The sequence below is a fragment of the Haliaeetus albicilla genome, unplaced genomic scaffold (genome assembly GCF_947461875.1).
Source record: "Haliaeetus albicilla unplaced genomic scaffold, bHalAlb1.1 scaffold_34, whole genome shotgun sequence".
NCBI lineage: Eukaryota > Metazoa > Chordata > Aves > Accipitriformes > Accipitridae > Haliaeetus > Haliaeetus albicilla.
The window spans coordinates 3600571-3617725 of NW_027212433.1; positions in this window are offsets into that span (position 1 = coordinate 3600571).

Sequence of the window (17155 nt, forward strand, 5' to 3'; positions counted from 1 at the left end):
TTGCCTTTTCGGGAACAGGCTCTGCCGAGGATGCGCACCGTGAGATGTTCCTTCTCTGCGCAAGCACAGATCCCCAAACCTGTTGTGCCTGTGAATAGGCTGCAGGGGGAAGGTGAAGACCAGCAACAGCTTTCAGGGCTGCCACCTTCCGTGTGGGACAAGGAGCCGGACGTTTGCCTTTTCGGGAACAGGCTCTGCCGAGGATGCGCACCGTGAGATGTTCCTTCTCTGGGCAAGCACAGATCCCCAAACCTGTTGTGCCTGTGACTAGGCTGCAGGGGGAAGGTGAAGACCAGCAACAGCTTTCCGGGCTGCCACGTTCCGTGTGGGACAAGGAGCCGGACGTTTGCCTTTTCGGGAACAGGCTCTGCCGAGGATGCGCACCGTGAGATGTTCCTTCTCTGGGCAAGCACAGATCCCCAAACCTGTTGTGCCTGTGAATAGGCTGCAGGGGGAAGGTGAAGACCAGCAACAGCTTTCCGGGCTGCCACCTTCCGTGTGGGACAAGGAGCCGGACGTTTGCCTTTTCGGGAACAGGCTCTGCCGAGGATGCGCACCGTGAGAGATTGCGTCTTTGGGAAAGCAGAGATTCCCACTGCGGTGGTGCCTGTGAATAGGCTGCAGGGGGAAGGTGAAGACCAGCAACAGCTTTCCGGGCTGCCACCTTCCGTGTGGGACAAGGAGCCGGAGGTTTGCCTTTTCGGGAACAGGCTCTGCCGAGGATGCGCACCGTGAGATGTTCCTTCTCTGGGCAAGCACAGATCCCATAAACTGTTGTGCCTGTGACTAGGCTGCAGGGGGAAGGTGAAGACCAGCAACAGCTTTCCGGGCTGCCACCTTCCGTGTGGGACAAGGAGCCGGACGTTTGCCTTTTCGGGAACAGGCTCTGCCGAGGCTGCGCACCATGAGATGTTCCTTCTCTGGGCAAGCACAGATCCCAAAACCTGTTGTGCCTGTGAATAGGCTGCAGGGGGAAGGTGAAGACCAGCAACAGCTTTCCGGGCTGCCACCTTCCGTGTGGGACAAGGAGCCGGACGTTTGCCTTTTCGGGAACAGGCTCTGCCGAGGATGCGCACCGTGAGAGATTGCGTCTTTGGGAAAGCAGAGATTCCCAGTGCGGTGGTGCCTGTGACTAGGCTGCAGGGGGAAGGTGAAGACCAGCAAGAGCTTTCCGGGCTGCCACCTTCCGTGTGGGACAAGGAGCCGGACGTTTGCCTTTTCGGGAACAGGCTCTGCCGAGGATGCGCACCGTGAGATGTTCCTTCTCTGCGCAAGCACAGATCCCCAAACCTGTTGTGCCTGTGAATAGGCTGCAGGGGGAAGGTGAAGACCAGCAAGAGCTTTCCGGGCTGCCACCTTCCGTGTGGGACAAGGAGCCGGACGTTTGCCTTTTCGGGAACAGGCTCTGCCGAGGATGCGCACCGTGAGAGATTGCGTCTTTGGGAAAGCAGAGATTCTCAGTGCGGTGGTGCCTGTGACTAGGCTGCAGGGGGAAGGTGAAGACCAGCAACAGCTTTCCGGGCTGCCACCTTCCGTGTGGGACAAGGAGCCGGACGTTTGCCTTTTCGGGAACAGGCTCTGCCGAGGCTGCGCACCGTGAGATGTTCCTTCTCTGGGCAAGCAGAGATCCCCAAACCTGTTGTGCCTGTGACTAGGCTGCAGGGGGAAGGTGAAGACCAGCAACAGCTTTCCGGGCTGCCACCTTCCGTGTGGGACAAGGAGCCGGACGTTTGCCTTTTCGGGAACAGGCTCTGCCGAGGATGCGCACCGTGAGATGTTCCTTCTCTGGGCAAGCACAGATCCCCAAACCTGTTGTGCCTGTGAATAGGCTGCAGGGGGAAGGTGAAGACCAGCAAGAGCTTTCCGGGCTGCCACCTTCCGTGTGGGACAAGGAGCCGGACGTTTGCCTTTTCGGGAACAGGCTCTGCCGAGGATGCGCACCGTGAGATGTTCCTTCTCTGGGCAAGCACAGATCCCCAAACCTGTTGTGCCTGTGAATAGGCTGCAGGGGGAAGGTGAAGACCAGCAACAGCTTTCAGGTCTGCCACCTTCCGTGTGGGACAAGGAGCCGGACGTTTGCCTTTTCGGGAACAGGCTCTGCCGAGGATGCGCACCGTGAGATGTTCCTTCTCTGGGCAAGCACAGATCCCCAAACCTGTTGTGCCTGTGAATAGGCTGCAGGGGGAAGGTGAAGACCAGCAACAGCTTTCCGGGCTGCCACCTTCCGTGTGGGACAAGGAGCCGGACGTTTGCCTTTTCGGGAACAGGCTCTGCCGAGGATGCGCACCGTGAGATGTTCCTTCTCTGGGCAAGCACAGATCCCCAAACCTGTTGTGCCTGTGAATAGGCTGCAGGGGGAAGGTGAAGACCAGCAACAGCTTTCCGGGCTGCCACCTTCCGTGTGGGACAAGGAGCCGGACGTTTGCCTTTTCGGGAACAGGCTCTGCCGAGGATGCGCACCGTGAGATGTTCCTTCTCTGGGCAAGCAGAGATCCCCAAACCTGTTGTGCCTGTGACTAGGCTGCAGGGGGAAGGTGAAGACCAGCAACAGCTTTCCGGGCTGCCACCTTCCGTGTGGGACAAGGAGCCGGACGTTTGCCTTTTCGGGAACAGGCTCTGCCGAGGATGCGCACCGTGAGATGTTCCTTCTCTGGGCAAGCACAGATTCCCAAACCTGTTGTGCCTGTGAATAGGCTGCAGGGGGAAGGTGAAGACCAGCAACAGCTTTCCGGGCTGCCACCTTCCGTGTGGGACAAGGAGCCGGACGTTTGCCTTTTCGGGAACAGGCTCTGCCGAGGATGCGCACCGTGAGATGTTCCTTCTCTGCGCAAGCACAGATCCCCAAACCTGTTGTGCCTGTGAATAGGCTGCAGGGGGAAGGTGAAGACCAGCAACAGCTTTCAGGGCTGCCACCTTCCGTGTGGGACAAGGAGCCGGACGTTTGCCTTTTCGGGAACAGGCTCTGCCGAGGATGCGCACCGTGAGATGTTCCTTCTCTGGGCAAGCACAGATCCCCAAACCTGTTGTGCCTGTGACTAGGCTGCAGGGGGAAGGTGAAGACCAGCAACAGCTTTCCGGGCTGCCACCTTCCGTGTGGGACAAGGAGCCGGACGTTTGCCTTTTCGGGAACAGGCTCTGCCGAGGATGCGCACCGTGAGATGTTCCTTCTCTGGGCAAGCACAGATCCCCAAACCTGTTGTGCCTGTGAATAGGCTGCAGGGGGAAGGTGAAGACCAGCAACAGCTTTCCGGGCTGCCACCTTCCGTGTGGGACAAGGAGCCGGACGTTTGCCTTTTCGGGAACAGGCTCTGCCGAGGATGCGCACCGTGAGAGATTGCGTCTTTGGGAAAGCAGAGATTCCCACTGCGGTGGTGCCTGTGAATAGGCTGCAGGGGGAAGGTGAAGACCAGCAAGAGCTTTCCGGGCTGCCACCTTCCGTGTGGGACAAGGAGCCGGAGGTTTGCCTTTTCGGGAACAGGCTCTGCCGAGGATGCGCACCGTGAGATGTTCCTTCTCTGGGCAAGCACAGATCCCATAAACTGTTGTGCCTGTGAATAGGCTGCAGGGGGAAGGTGAAGACCAGCAACAGCTTTCCGGGCTGCCACCTTCCGTGTGGGACAAGGAGCCGGACGTTTGCCTTTTCGGGAACAGGCTCTGCCGAGGCTGCGCACCATGAGATGTTCCTTCTCTGGGCAAGCACAGATCCCCAAACCTGTTGTGCCTGTGAATAGGCTGCAGGGGGAAGGTGAAGACCAGCAACAGCTTTCCGGGCTGCCACCTTCCGTGTGGGACAAGGAGCCGGACGTTTGCCTTTTCGGGAACAGGCTCTGCCGAGGATGCGCACCGTGAGAGATTGCGTCTTTGGGAAAGCAGAGATTCCCAGTGCGGTGGTGCCTGTGACTAGGCTGCAGGGGGAAGGTGAAGACCAGCAAGAGCTTTCCGGGCTGCCACCTTCCGTGTGGGACAAGGAGCCGGACGTTTGCCTTTTCGGGAACAGGCTCTGCCGAGGATGCGCACCGTGAGATGTTCCTTCTCTGGGCAAGCACAGATCCCCAAACCTGTTGTGCCTGTGAATAGGCTGCAGGGGGAAGGTGAAGACCAGCAACAGCTTTCCGGGCTGCCACCTTCCGTGTGGGACAAGGAGCCAGACGTTTGCCTTTTCGGGAACAGGCTCTGCCGAGGATGCGCACCGTGAGATGTTCCTTCTCTGGGCAAGCAGAGATCCCCAAACCTGTTGTGCCTGTGAATAGGCTGCAGGGGGAAGGTGAAGACCAGCAACAGCTTTCCGGGCTGCCACCTTCCGTGTGGGACAAGGAGCCGGACGTTTGCCTTTTCGGGAACAGGCTCTGCCGAGGATGCGCACCGTGAGATGTTCCTTCTCTGGGCAAGCACAGATCCCCAAACCTGTTGTGCCTGTGAATAGGCTGCAGGGGGAAGGTGAAGACCAGCAACAGCTTTCCGGGCTGCCACCTTCCGTGTGGGACAAGGAGCCGGACGTTTGCCTTTTCGGGAACAGGCTCTGCCGAGGCTGCGCACCGTGAGATGTTCCTTCTCTGGGCAAGCACAGATCCCCAAACCTGTTGTGCCTGTGAATAGGCTGCAGGGGGAAGGTGAAGACCAGCAACAGCTTTCCGGGCTGCCACCTTCCGTGTGGGACAAGGAGCCGGACGTTTGCCTTTTCGGGAACAGGCTCTGCCGAGGATGCGCACCGTGAGATGTTCCTTCTCTGGGCAAGCACAGATCCCCAAACCTGTTGTGCCTGTGAATAGGCTGCAGGGGGAAGGTGAAGACCAGCAACAGCTTTCCGGGCTGCCACCTTCCGTGTGGGACAAGGAGCCGGACGTTTGCCTTTTCGGGAACAGGCTCTGCCGAGGGTGCGCACCGTGAGATGTTCCTTCTCTGGGCAAGCACAGATCCCAAAACCTGTTGTGCCTGTGAATAGGCTGCAGGGGGAAGGTGAAGACCAGCAACAGCTTTCCGGGCTGCCACCTTCCGTGTGGGACAAGGAGCCGGACGTTTGCCTTTTCGGGAACAGGCTCTGCCGAGGATGCGCACCGTGAGATGTTCCTTCTCTGGGCAAGCACAGATCCCCAAACCTGTTGTGCCTGTGAATAGGCTGCAGGGGGAAGGTGAAGACCAGCAACAGCTTTCCGGGCTGCCACCTTCCGTGTGGGACAAGGAGCCGGACGTTTGCCTTTTCGGGAACAGGCTCTGCCGAGGATGCGCACCGTGAGATGTTCCTTCTCTGGGCAAGCAGAGATCCCCAAACCTGTTGTGCCTGTGACTAGGCTGCAGGGGGAAGGTGAAGACCAGCAACAGCTTTCCGGGCTGCCACCTTCCGTGTGGGACAAGGAGCCGGACGTTTGCCTTTTCGGGAACAGGCTCTGCCGAGGATGCGCACCGTGAGATGTTCCTTCTCTGGGCAAGCACAGATCCCATAAACTGTTGTGCCTGTGACTAGGCTGCAGGGGGAAGGTGAAGACCAGCAACAGCTTTCCGGGCTGCCACCTTCCGTGTGGGACAAGGAGCCGGACGTTTGCCTTTTCGGGAACAGGCTCTGCCGAGGATGCGCACCGTGAGATGTTCCTTCTCTGGGCAAGCACAGATCCCCAAACCTGTTGTGCCTGTGAATAGGCTGCAGGGGGAAGGTGAAGACCAGCAACAGCTTTCCGGGCTGCCACCTTCCGTGTGGGACAAGGAGCCGGACGTTTGCCTTTTCGGGAACAGGCTCTGCCGAGGATGCGCACCGTGAGAGATTGCGTCTTTGGGAAAGCAGAGATTCCCACTGCGGTGGTGCCTGTGAATAGGCTGCAGGGGGAAGGTGAAGACCAGCAAGAGCTTTCCGGGCTGCCACCTTCCGTGTGGGACAAGGAGCCGGACGTTTGCCTTTTCGGGAACAGGCTCTGCCGAGGATGCGCACCGTGAGAGATTGCGTCTTTGGGAAAGCAGAGATTCTCAGTGCGGTGGTGCCTGTGACTAGGCTGCAGGGGGAAGGTGAAGACCAGCAACAGCTTTCCGGGCTGCCACCTTCCGTGTGGGACAAGGAGCCGGACGTTTGCCTTTTCGGGAACAGGCTCTGCCGAGGCTGCGCACCGTGAGATGTTCCTTCTCTGGGCAAGCACAGATCCCCAAACCTGTTGTGCCTGTGAATAGGCTGCAGGGGGAAGGTGAAGACCAGCAACAGCTTTCCGGGCTGCCACCTTCCGTGTGGGACAAGGAGCCGGACGTTTGCCTTTTCGGGAACAGGCTCTGCCGAGGATGCGCACCGTGAGATGTTCCTTCTCTGGGCAAGCACAGATCCCCAAACCTGTTGTGCCTGTGAATAGGCTGCAGGGGGAAGGTGAAGACCAGCAACAGCTTTCCGGGCTGCCACCTTCCGTGTGGGACAAGGAGCCGGACGTTTGCCTTTTCGGGAACAGGCTCTGCCGAGGATGCGCACCGTGAGATGTTCCTTCTCTGGGCAAGCACAGATCCCCAAACCTGTTGTGCCTGTGAATAGGCTGCAGGGGGAAGGTGAAGACCAGCAACAGCTTTCAGGTCTGCCACCTTCCGTGTGGGACAAGGAGCCGGACGTTTGCCTTTTCGGGAACAGGCTCTGCCGAGGATGCGCACCGTGAGATGTTCCTTCTCTGGGCAAGCACAGATCCCAAAACCTGTTGTGCCTGTGAATAGGCTGCAGGGGGAAGGTGAAGACCAGCAAGAGCTTTCCGGGCTGCCACCTTCCGTGTGGGACAAGGAGCCGGACGTTTGCCTTTTCGGGAACAGGCTCTGCCGAGGATGCGCACCGTGAGATGTTCCTTCTCTGGGCAAGCACAGATCCCCAAACCTGTTGTGCCTGTGAATAGGCTGCAGGGGGAAGGTGAAGACCAGCAAGAGCTTTCCGGGCTGCCACCTTCCGTGTGGGACAAGGAGCCGGACGTTTGCCTTTTCGGGAACAGGCTCTGCCGAGGATGCGCACCGTGAGATGTTCCTTCTCTGGGCAAGCACAGATCCCATAAACTGTTGTGCCTGTGACTAGGCTGCAGGGGGAAGGTGAAGACCAGCAACAGCTTTCCGGGCTGCCACCTTCCGTGTGGGACAAGGAGCCGGACGTTTGCCTTTTCGGGAACAGGCTCTGCTGAGGATGCGCACCGTGAGATGTTCCTTCTCTGGGCAAGCACAGATTCCCAAACCTGTTGTGCCTGTGAATAGGCTGCAGGGGGAAGGTGAAGACCAGCAACAGCTTTCCGGGCTGCCACCTTCCGTGTGGGACAAGGAGCCGGACGTTTGCCTTTTTGGGAACAGGCTCTGCCGAGGATGCGCACCGTGAGATGTTCCTTCTCTGGGCAAGCACAGATCCCCAAACCTGTTGTGCCTGTGACTAGGCTGCAGGGGGAAGGTGAAGACCAGCAAGAGCTTTCCGGGCTGCCACCTTCCGTGTGGGACAAGGAGCCGGACGTTTGCCTTTTCGGGAACAGGCTCTGCCGAGGATGCGCACCGTGAGATGTTCCTTCTCTGGGCAAGCACAGATCCCAAAACCTGTTGTGCCTGTGAATAGGCTGCAGGGGGAAGGTGAAAGACCAGCAACAGCTTTCCGGGCTGCCACCTTCCGTGTGGGACAAGGAGCCGGAGGTTTGCCTTTTCGGGAACAGGCTCTGCCGAGGATGCGCACCGTGAGATGTTCCTTCTCTGGGCAAGCACAGATCCCCAAACCTGTTGTGCCTGTGACTAGGCTGCAGGGGGAAGGTGAAGACCAGCAACAGCTTTCCGGGCTGCCACCTTCCGTGTGGACAAGGAGCCGGACGTTTGCCTTTTCGGGAACAGGCTCTGCCGAGGATGCGCACCGTGAGATGTTCCTTCTCTGGGCAAGCACAGATCCCAAAACCTGTTGTGCCTGTGAATAGGCCGCTGGGGGAAGGTGAAGACCAGCAACAGCTTTCCGGGCTGCCACCTTCCGTGTGGGACAAGGAGCCGGACGTTTGCCTTTTCGGGAACAGGCTCTGCCGAGGATGCGCGCCGTGAGATGTTCCTTCTCTGCGCAAGCACAGATCCCAAAACCTGTTGTGCCTGTGAATAGGCTGCAGGGGGAAGGTGAAGACCAGCAACAGGTTTCCGGGCTGCCACCTTCCGTGTGGGACAAGGAGCCGGACGTTTGCCTTTTCGGGAACAGGCTCTGCCGAGGATGCGCACCGTGAGATGTTCCTTCTCTGGGCAAGCACAGATCCCAAAACCTGTTGTGCCTGTGACTAGGCTGCAGGGGGAAGGTGAAGACCAGCAACAGCTTTCAGGGCTGCCACCTTCCGTGTGGGACAAGGAGCCGGACGTTTGCCTTTTTGGGAACAGGCTCTGCCGAGGATGCGCACCGTGAGATGTTCCTTCTCTGGGCAAGCACAGATCCCATAAACTGTTGTGCCTGTGACTAGGCTGCAGGGGGAAGGTGAAGACCAGCAACAGCTTTCCGGGCTGCCACCTTCCGTGTGGGACAAGGAGCCGGACGTTTGCCTTTTCGGGAACAGGCTCTGCCGAGGATGCGCACCGTGAGATGTTCCTTCTCTGGGCAAGCACAGATCCCCAAACCTGTTGTGCCTGTGAATAGGCTGCAGGGGGAAGGTGAAGACCAGCAACAGCTTTCAGGGCTGCCACCTTCCGTGTGGGACAAGGAGCCGGACGTTTGCCTTTTCGGGAACAGGCTCTGCCGAGGATGCGCACCGTGAGATGTTCCTTCTCTGGGCAAGCACAGATCCCCAAACCTGTTGTGCCTGTGAATAGGCTGCAGGGGGAAGGTGAAGACCAGCAACAGCTTTCCGGGCTGCCACCTTCCGTGTGGGACAAGGAGCCGGACGTTTGCCTTTTCGGGAACAGGCTCTGCCGAGGATGCGCACCGTGAGATGTTCCTTCTCTGGGCAAGCACAGATCCCCAAACCTGTTGTGCCTGTGAATAGGCTGCAGGGGGAAGGTGAAGACCAGCAACAGCTTTCCGGGCTGCCACCTTCCGTGTGGGACAAGGAGCCGGACGTTTGCCTTTTCGGGAACAGGCTCTGCCGAGGATGCGCACCGTGAGATGTTCCTTCTCTGGGCAAGCACAGATCCCAAAACCTGTTGTGCCTGTGAATAGGCCGCTGGGGGAAGGTGAAGACCAGCAAGAGCTTTCCGGGCTGCCACCTTCCGTGTGGGACAAGGAGCCGGACGTTTGCCTTTTCGGGAACAGGCTCTGCCGAGGATGCGCACCGTGAGATGTTCCTTCTCTGGGCAAGCACAGATCCCCAAACCTGTTGTGCCTGTGAATAGGCTGCAGGGGGAAGGTGAAGACCAGCAACAGCTTTCCGGGCTGCCACCTTCCGTGTGGGACAAGGAGCCGGACGTTTGCCTTTTCGGGAACAGGCTCTGCCGAGGATGCGCACCGTGAGATGTTCCTTCTCTGGGCAAGCACAGATCCCCAAACCTGTTGTGCCTGTGAATATGCTGCAGGGGGAAGGTGAAGACCAGCAAGAGCTTTCCGGGCTGCCACCTTCCGTGTGGGACAAGGAGCCGGACGTTTGCCTTTTCGGGAACAGGCTCTGCCGAGGATGCGCACCGTGAGATGTTCCTTCTCTGGGCAAGCACAGATCCCCAAACCTGTTGTGCCTGTAAATAGGCTGCAGGGGGAAGGTGAAGACCAGCAACAGCTTTCAGGGCTGCCACCATCCGTGTGGGACAAGGAGCCGGACGTTTGCCTTTTCGGGAACAGGCTCTGCCGAGGATGCGCACCGTGAGATGTTCCTTCTCTGGGCAAGCACAGATTCCCCAAACCTGTTGTGCCTGTGAATAGGCCGCTGGGGGAAGGTGAAGACCAGCAACAGCTTTCCGGGCTGCCACCTTCCGTGTGGGACAAGGAGCCGGACGTTTGCCTTTTCGGGAACAGGCTCTGCCGAGGATGCGCACCGTGAGATGTTCCTTCTCTGGGCAAGCACAGATCCCAAAACCTGTTGTGCCTGTGAATAGGCTGCAGGGGGAAGGTGAAGACCAGCAACAGCTTTCCGAGCTGCCACCTTCCGTGTGGGACAAGGAGCCGGACGTTTGCCTTTTCGGGAACAGGCTCTGCCGAGGATGCGCACCGTGAGATGTTCCTTCTCTGGGCAAGCACAGATCCCCAAACCTCTTGTGCCTGTGAATAGGCTGCAGGGGGAAGGTGAAGACCAGCAACAGCTTTCCGGGCTGCCACCTTCCGTGTGGGACAAGGAGCCGGACGTTTGCCTTTTCGGGAACAGGCTCTGCCGAGGATGCGCACCGTGAGATGTTCCTTCTCTGGGCAAGCACAGATCCCCAAACCTGTTGTGCCTGTGAATAGGCTGCAGGGGGAAGGTGAAGACCAGCAACAGCTTTCCGGGCTGCCACCTTCCGTGTGGGACAAGGAGCCGGACGTTTGCCTTTTCGGGAACAGGCTCTGCCGAGGATGCGCACCGTGAGATGTTCCTTCTCTGGGCAAGCACAGATCCCAAAACCTGTTGTGCCTGTGAATAGGCTGCAGGGGGAAGGTGAAGACCAGCAACAGCTTTCCGGGCTGCCACCTTCCGTGTGGGACAAGGAGCCGGATGTTTGCCTTTTCGGGAACAGGCTCTGCCGAGGATGCGCACCGTGAGATGTTCCTTCTCTGGGCAAGCAGAGATCCCAAAACCTGTTGTGCCTGTGAATAGGCTGCAGGGGGAAGGTGAAGACCAGCAAGAGCTTTCCGGGCTGCCACCTTCCGTGTGGGACAAGGAGCCGGACGTTTGCCTTTTCGGGAACAGGCTCTGCCGAGGATGCGCACCGTGAGATGTTCCTTCTCTGGGCAAGCACAGATCCCCAAACCTGTTGTGCCTGTGAATAGGCTGCAGGGGGAAGGTGAAGACCAGCAACAGCTTTCCAGGCTGCCACCTTCCGTGTGGGACAAGGAGCCGGACGTTTGCCTTTTCGGGAACAGGCTCTGCCGAGGATGCGCACCGTGAGATGTTCCTTCTCTGGGCAAGCACAGATCCCCAAACCTGTTGTGCCTGTGAATAGGCTGCAGGGGGAAGGTGAAGACCAGCAACAGCTTTCAGGGCTGCCACCTTCCGTGTGGGACAAGGAGCCGGACGTTTGCCTTTTCGGGAACAGGCTCTGCCGAGGATGCGCACCGTGAGATGTTCCTTCTCTGGGCAAGCACAGATCCCCAAACCTGTTGTGCCTGTGACTAGGCTGCAGGGGGAAGGTGAAGACCAGCAAGAGCTTTCCGGGCTGCCACCTTCCGTGTGGGACAAGGAGCCGGACGTTTGCCTTTTCGGGAACAGGCTCTGCCGAGGATGCGCACCGTGAGATGTTCCTTCTCTGGGCAAGCACAGATCCCCAAACCTGTTGTGCCTGTGACTAGGCTGCAGGGGGAAGGTGAAGACCAGCAAGAGCTTTCCGGGCTGCCACCTTCCGTGTGGGACAAGGAGCCGGACGTTTGCCTTTTCGGGAACAGGCTCTGCCGAGGATGCGCACCGTGAGATGTTCCTTCTCTGGGCAAGCACAGATCCCCAAACCTGTTGTGCCTGTGAATAGGCTGCAGGGGGAAGGTGAAGACCAGCAACAGCTTTCCGGGCTGCCACCTTCCGTGTGGGACAAGGAGCCGGACGTTTGCCTTTTCGGGAACAGGCTCTGCCGAGGATGCGCACCGTGAGATGTTCCTTCTCTGGGCAAGCACAGATCCCCAAACCTGTTGTGCCTGTGACTAGGCTGCAGGGGGAAGGTGAAGACCAGCAACAGCTTTCCGGGCTGCCACCTTCCGTGTGGGACAAGGAGCCGGACGTTTGCCTTTTCGGGAACAGGCTCTGCCGAGGATGCGCACCGTGAGATGTTCCTTCTCTGGGCAAGCACAGATCCCCAAACCTGTTGTGCCTGTGAATAGGCTGCAGGGGGAAGGTGAAGACCAGCAACAGCTTTCCGGGCTGCCACCTTCCATGTGGGACAAGGAGCCGGACATTTGCCTTTTCAGGAACAGGCTCTGCCGAGGATGCGCACCGTGAGAGATTGCGTCTTTGGGAAAGCAGAGATTCCCAGTGCGGTGGTGCCTGTGACTAGGCTGCAGGGGGAAGGTGAAGACCAGCAAGAGCTTTCCGGGCTGCCACCTTCCGTGTGGGACAAGGAGCCGGACGTTTGCCTTTTCGGGAACAGGCTCTGCCGAGGATGCGCACCGTGAGATGTTCCTTCTCTGGGCAAGCACAGATCCCCAAACCTGTTGTGCCTGTGAATAGGCTGCAGGGGGAAGGTGAAGACCAGCAACAGCTTTCCGGGCTGCCACCTTCCGTGTGGGACAAGGAGCCGGACGTTTGCCTTTTCGGGAACAGGCTCTGCCGAGGATGCGCACCGTGAGATGTTCCTTCTCTGGGCAAGCACAGATCCCCAAACCTGTTGTGCCTGTGAATAGGCTGCAGGGGGAAGGTGAAGACCAGCAAGAGCTTTCCGGGCTGCCACCTTCCGTGTGGGACAAGGAGCCGGACGTTTGCCTTTTCGGGAACAGGCTCTGCCGAGGCTGCGCACCGTGAGAAGTTCCTTCTCTGGGCAAGCACAGATCCCCAAACCTGTTGTGCCTGTGAATAGGCTGCAGGGGGAAGGTGAAGACCAGCAACAGCTTTCAGGGCTGCCACCTTCCGTGTGGGACAAGGAGCCGGACGTTTGCCTTTTCGGGAACAGGCTCTGCCGAGGATGCGCACCGTGAGATGTTCCTTCTCTGGGCAAGCACAGATCCCCAAACCTGTTGTGCCTGTGAATAGGCTGCAGGGGGAAGGTGAAGACCAGCAACAGCTTTCCGGGCTGCCACCTTCCGTGTGGGACAAGGAGCCGGACATTTGCCTTTTCGGGAACAGGCTCTGCCGAGGATGCGCACCGTGAGATGTTCCTTCTCTGGGCAAGCAGAGATCCCCAAACCTGTTGTGCCTGTGAATAGGCTGCAGGGGGAAGGTGAAGACCAGCAACAGCTTTCCGGGCTGCCACCTTCCGTGTGGGACAAGGAGCCGGACGTTTGCCTTTTCGGGAACAGGCTCTGCCGAGGATGCGCACCGTGAGATGTTCCTTCTCTGGGCAAGCACAGATCCCCAAACCTGTTGTGCCTGTGAATAGGCTGCAGGGGGAAGGTGAAGACCAGCAAGAGCTTTCCGGGCTGCCACCTTCCGTGTGGGACAAGGAGCCGGACGTTTGCCTTTTCGGGAACAGGCTCTGCCGAGGATGCGCACCGTGAGATGTTCCTTCTCTGGGCAAGCACAGATCCCCAAACCTGTTGTGCCTGTGAATAGGCTGCAGGGGGAAGGTGAAGACCAGCAACAGCTTTCAGGGCTGCCACCTTCCGTGTGGGACAAGGAGCCGGACATTTGCCTTTTCGGGAACAGGCTCTGCCGAGGATGCGCACCGTGAGATGTTCCTTCTCTGGGCAAGCACAGATCCCCAAACCTGTTGTGCCTGTGACTAGGCTGCAGGGGGAAGGTGAAGACCAGCAACAGCTTTCCGGGCTGCCACCTTCCGTGTGGGACAAGGAGCCGGACGTTTGCCTTTTCGGGAACAGGCTCTGCCGAGGATGCGCACCGTGAGATGTTCCTTCTCTGGGCAAGCACAGATCCCCAAACCTGTTGTGCCTGTAAATAGGCTGCAGGGGGAAGGTGAAGACCAGCAACAGCTTTCAGGGCTGCCACCATCCGTGTGGGACAAGGAGCCGGACGTTTGCCTTTTCGGGAACAGGCTCTGCCGAGGATGCGCACCGTGAGATGTTCCTTCTCTGGGCAAGCACAGATTCCCCAAACCTGTTGTGCCTGTGAATAGGCCGCTGGGGGAAGGTGAAGACCAGCAACAGCTTTCCGGGCTGCCACCTTCCGTGTGGGACAAGGAGCCGGACGTTTGCCTTTTCGGGAACAGGCTCTGCCGAGGATGCGCACCGTGAGATGTTCCTTCTCTGGGCAAGCACAGATCCCAAAACCTGTTGTGCCTGTGAATAGGCTGCAGGGGGAAGGTGAAGACCAGCAACAGCTTTCCGAGCTGCCACCTTCCGTGTGGGACAAGGAGCCGGACGTTTGCCTTTTCGGGAACAGGCTCTGCCGAGGATGCGCACCGTGAGATGTTCCTTCTCTGGGCAAGCACAGATCCCCAAACCTCTTGTGCCTGTGAATAGGCTGCAGGGGGAAGGTGAAGACCAGCAACAGCTTTCCGGGCTGCCACCTTCCGTGTGGGACAAGGAGCCGGACGTTTGCCTTTTCGGGAACAGGCTCTGCCGAGGATGCGCACCGTGAGATGTTCCTTCTCTGGGCAAGCACAGATCCCCAAACCTGTTGTGCCTGTGAATAGGCTGCAGGGGGAAGGTGAAGACCAGCAACAGCTTTCCGGGCTGCCACCTTCCGTGTGGGACAAGGAGCCGGACGTTTGCCTTTTCGGGAACAGGCTCTGCCGAGGATGCGCACCGTGAGATGTTCCTTCTCTGGGCAAGCACAGATCCCAAAACCTGTTGTGCCTGTGAATAGGCTGCAGGGGGAAGGTGAAGACCAGCAACAGCTTTCCGGGCTGCCACCTTCCGTGTGGGACAAGGAGCCGGATGTTTGCCTTTTCGGGAACAGGCTCTGCCGAGGATGCGCACCGTGAGATGTTCCTTCTCTGGGCAAGCAGAGATCCCAAAACCTGTTGTGCCTGTGAATAGGCTGCAGGGGGAAGGTGAAGACCAGCAAGAGCTTTCCGGGCTGCCACCTTCCGTGTGGGACAAGGAGCCGGACGTTTGCCTTTTCGGGAACAGGCTCTGCCGAGGATGCGCACCGTGAGATGTTCCTTCTCTGGGCAAGCACAGATCCCCAAACCTGTTGTGCCTGTGAATAGGCTGCAGGGGGAAGGTGAAGACCAGCAACAGCTTTCCAGGCTGCCACCTTCCGTGTGGGACAAGGAGCCGGACGTTTGCCTTTTCGGGAACAGGCTCTGCCGAGGATGCGCACCGTGAGATGTTCCTTCTCTGGGCAAGCACAGATCCCCAAACCTGTTGTGCCTGTGAATAGGCTGCAGGGGGAAGGTGAAGACCAGCAACAGCTTTCAGGGCTGCCACCTTCCGTGTGGGACAAGGAGCCGGACGTTTGCCTTTTCGGGAACAGGCTCTGCCGAGGATGCGCACCGTGAGATGTTCCTTCTCTGGGCAAGCACAGATCCCCAAACCTGTTGTGCCTGTGACTAGGCTGCAGGGGGAAGGTGAAGACCAGCAAGAGCTTTCCGGGCTGCCACCTTCCGTGTGGGACAAGGAGCCGGACGTTTGCCTTTTCGGGAACAGGCTCTGCCGAGGATGCGCACCGTGAGATGTTCCTTCTCTGGGCAAGCACAGATCCCCAAACCTGTTGTGCCTGTGACTAGGCTGCAGGGGGAAGGTGAAGACCAGCAAGAGCTTTCCGGGCTGCCACCTTCCGTGTGGGACAAGGAGCCGGACGTTTGCCTTTTCGGGAACAGGCTCTGCCGAGGATGCGCACCGTGAGATGTTCCTTCTCTGGGCAAGCACAGATCCCCAAACCTGTTGTGCCTGTGAATAGGCTGCAGGGGGAAGGTGAAGACCAGCAACAGCTTTCCGGGCTGCCACCTTCCGTGTGGGACAAGGAGCCGGACGTTTGCCTTTTCGGGAACAGGCTCTGCCGAGGATGCGCACCGTGAGATGTTCCTTCTCTGGGCAAGCACAGATCCCCAAACCTGTTGTGCCTGTGACTAGGCTGCAGGGGGAAGGTGAAGACCAGCAACAGCTTTCCGGGCTGCCACCTTCCGTGTGGGACAAGGAGCCGGACGTTTGCCTTTTCGGGAACAGGCTCTGCCGAGGATGCGCACCGTGAGATGTTCCTTCTCTGGGCAAGCACAGATCCCCAAACCTGTTGTGCCTGTGAATAGGCTGCAGGGGGAAGGTGAAGACCAGCAACAGCTTTCCGGGCTGCCACCTTCCATGTGGGACAAGGAGCCGGACATTTGCCTTTTCAGGAACAGGCTCTGCCGAGGATGCGCACCGTGAGAGATTGCGTCTTTGGGAAAGCAGAGATTCCCAGTGCGGTGGTGCCTGTGACTAGGCTGCAGGGGGAAGGTGAAGACCAGCAAGAGCTTTCCGGGCTGCCACCTTCCGTGTGGGACAAGGAGCCGGACGTTTGCCTTTTCGGGAACAGGCTCTGCCGAGGATGCGCACCGTGAGATGTTCCTTCTCTGGGCAAGCACAGATCCCCAAACCTGTTGTGCCTGTGAATAGGCTGCAGGGGGAAGGTGAAGACCAGCAACAGCTTTCCGGGCTGCCACCTTCCGTGTGGGACAAGGAGCCGGACGTTTGCCTTTTCGGGAACAGGCTCTGCCGAGGATGCGCACCGTGAGATGTTCCTTCTCTGGGCAAGCACAGATCCCCAAACCTGTTGTGCCTGTGAATAGGCTGCAGGGGGAAGGTGAAGACCAGCAAGAGCTTTCCGGGCTGCCACCTTCCGTGTGGGACAAGGAGCCGGACGTTTGCCTTTTCGGGAACAGGCTCTGCCGAGGCTGCGCACCGTGAGAAGTTCCTTCTCTGGGCAAGCACAGATCCCCAAACCTGTTGTGCCTGTGAATAGGCTGCAGGGGGAAGGTGAAGACCAGCAACAGCTTTCAGGGCTGCCACCTTCCGTGTGGGACAAGGAGCCGGACGTTTGCCTTTTCGGGAACAGGCTCTGCCGAGGATGCGCACCGTGAGATGTTCCTTCTCTGGGCAAGCACAGATCCCCAAACCTGTTGTGCCTGTGAATAGGCTGCAGGGGGAAGGTGAAGACCAGCAACAGCTTTCCGGGCTGCCACCTTCCGTGTGGGACAAGGAGCCGGACATTTGCCTTTTCGGGAACAGGCTCTGCCGAGGATGCGCACCGTGAGATGTTCCTTCTCTGGGCAAGCACAGATCCCCAAACCTGTTGTGCCTGTGAATAGGCTGCAGGGGGAAGGTGAAGACCAGCAACAGCTTTCCGGGCTGCCACCTTCCGTGTGGGACAAGGAGCCGGACGTTTGCCTTTTCGGGAACAGGCTCTGCCGAGGATGCGCACCGTGAGATGTTCCTTCTCTGGGCAAGCACAGATCCCATAAACTGTTGTGCCTGTGACTAGTCTGCAGGGGGAAGGTGAAGACCAGCAACAGCTTTCCGGGCTGCCACCTTCCGTGTGGGACAAGGAGCCGGACGTTTGCCTTTTCGGGAACAGGCTCTGCC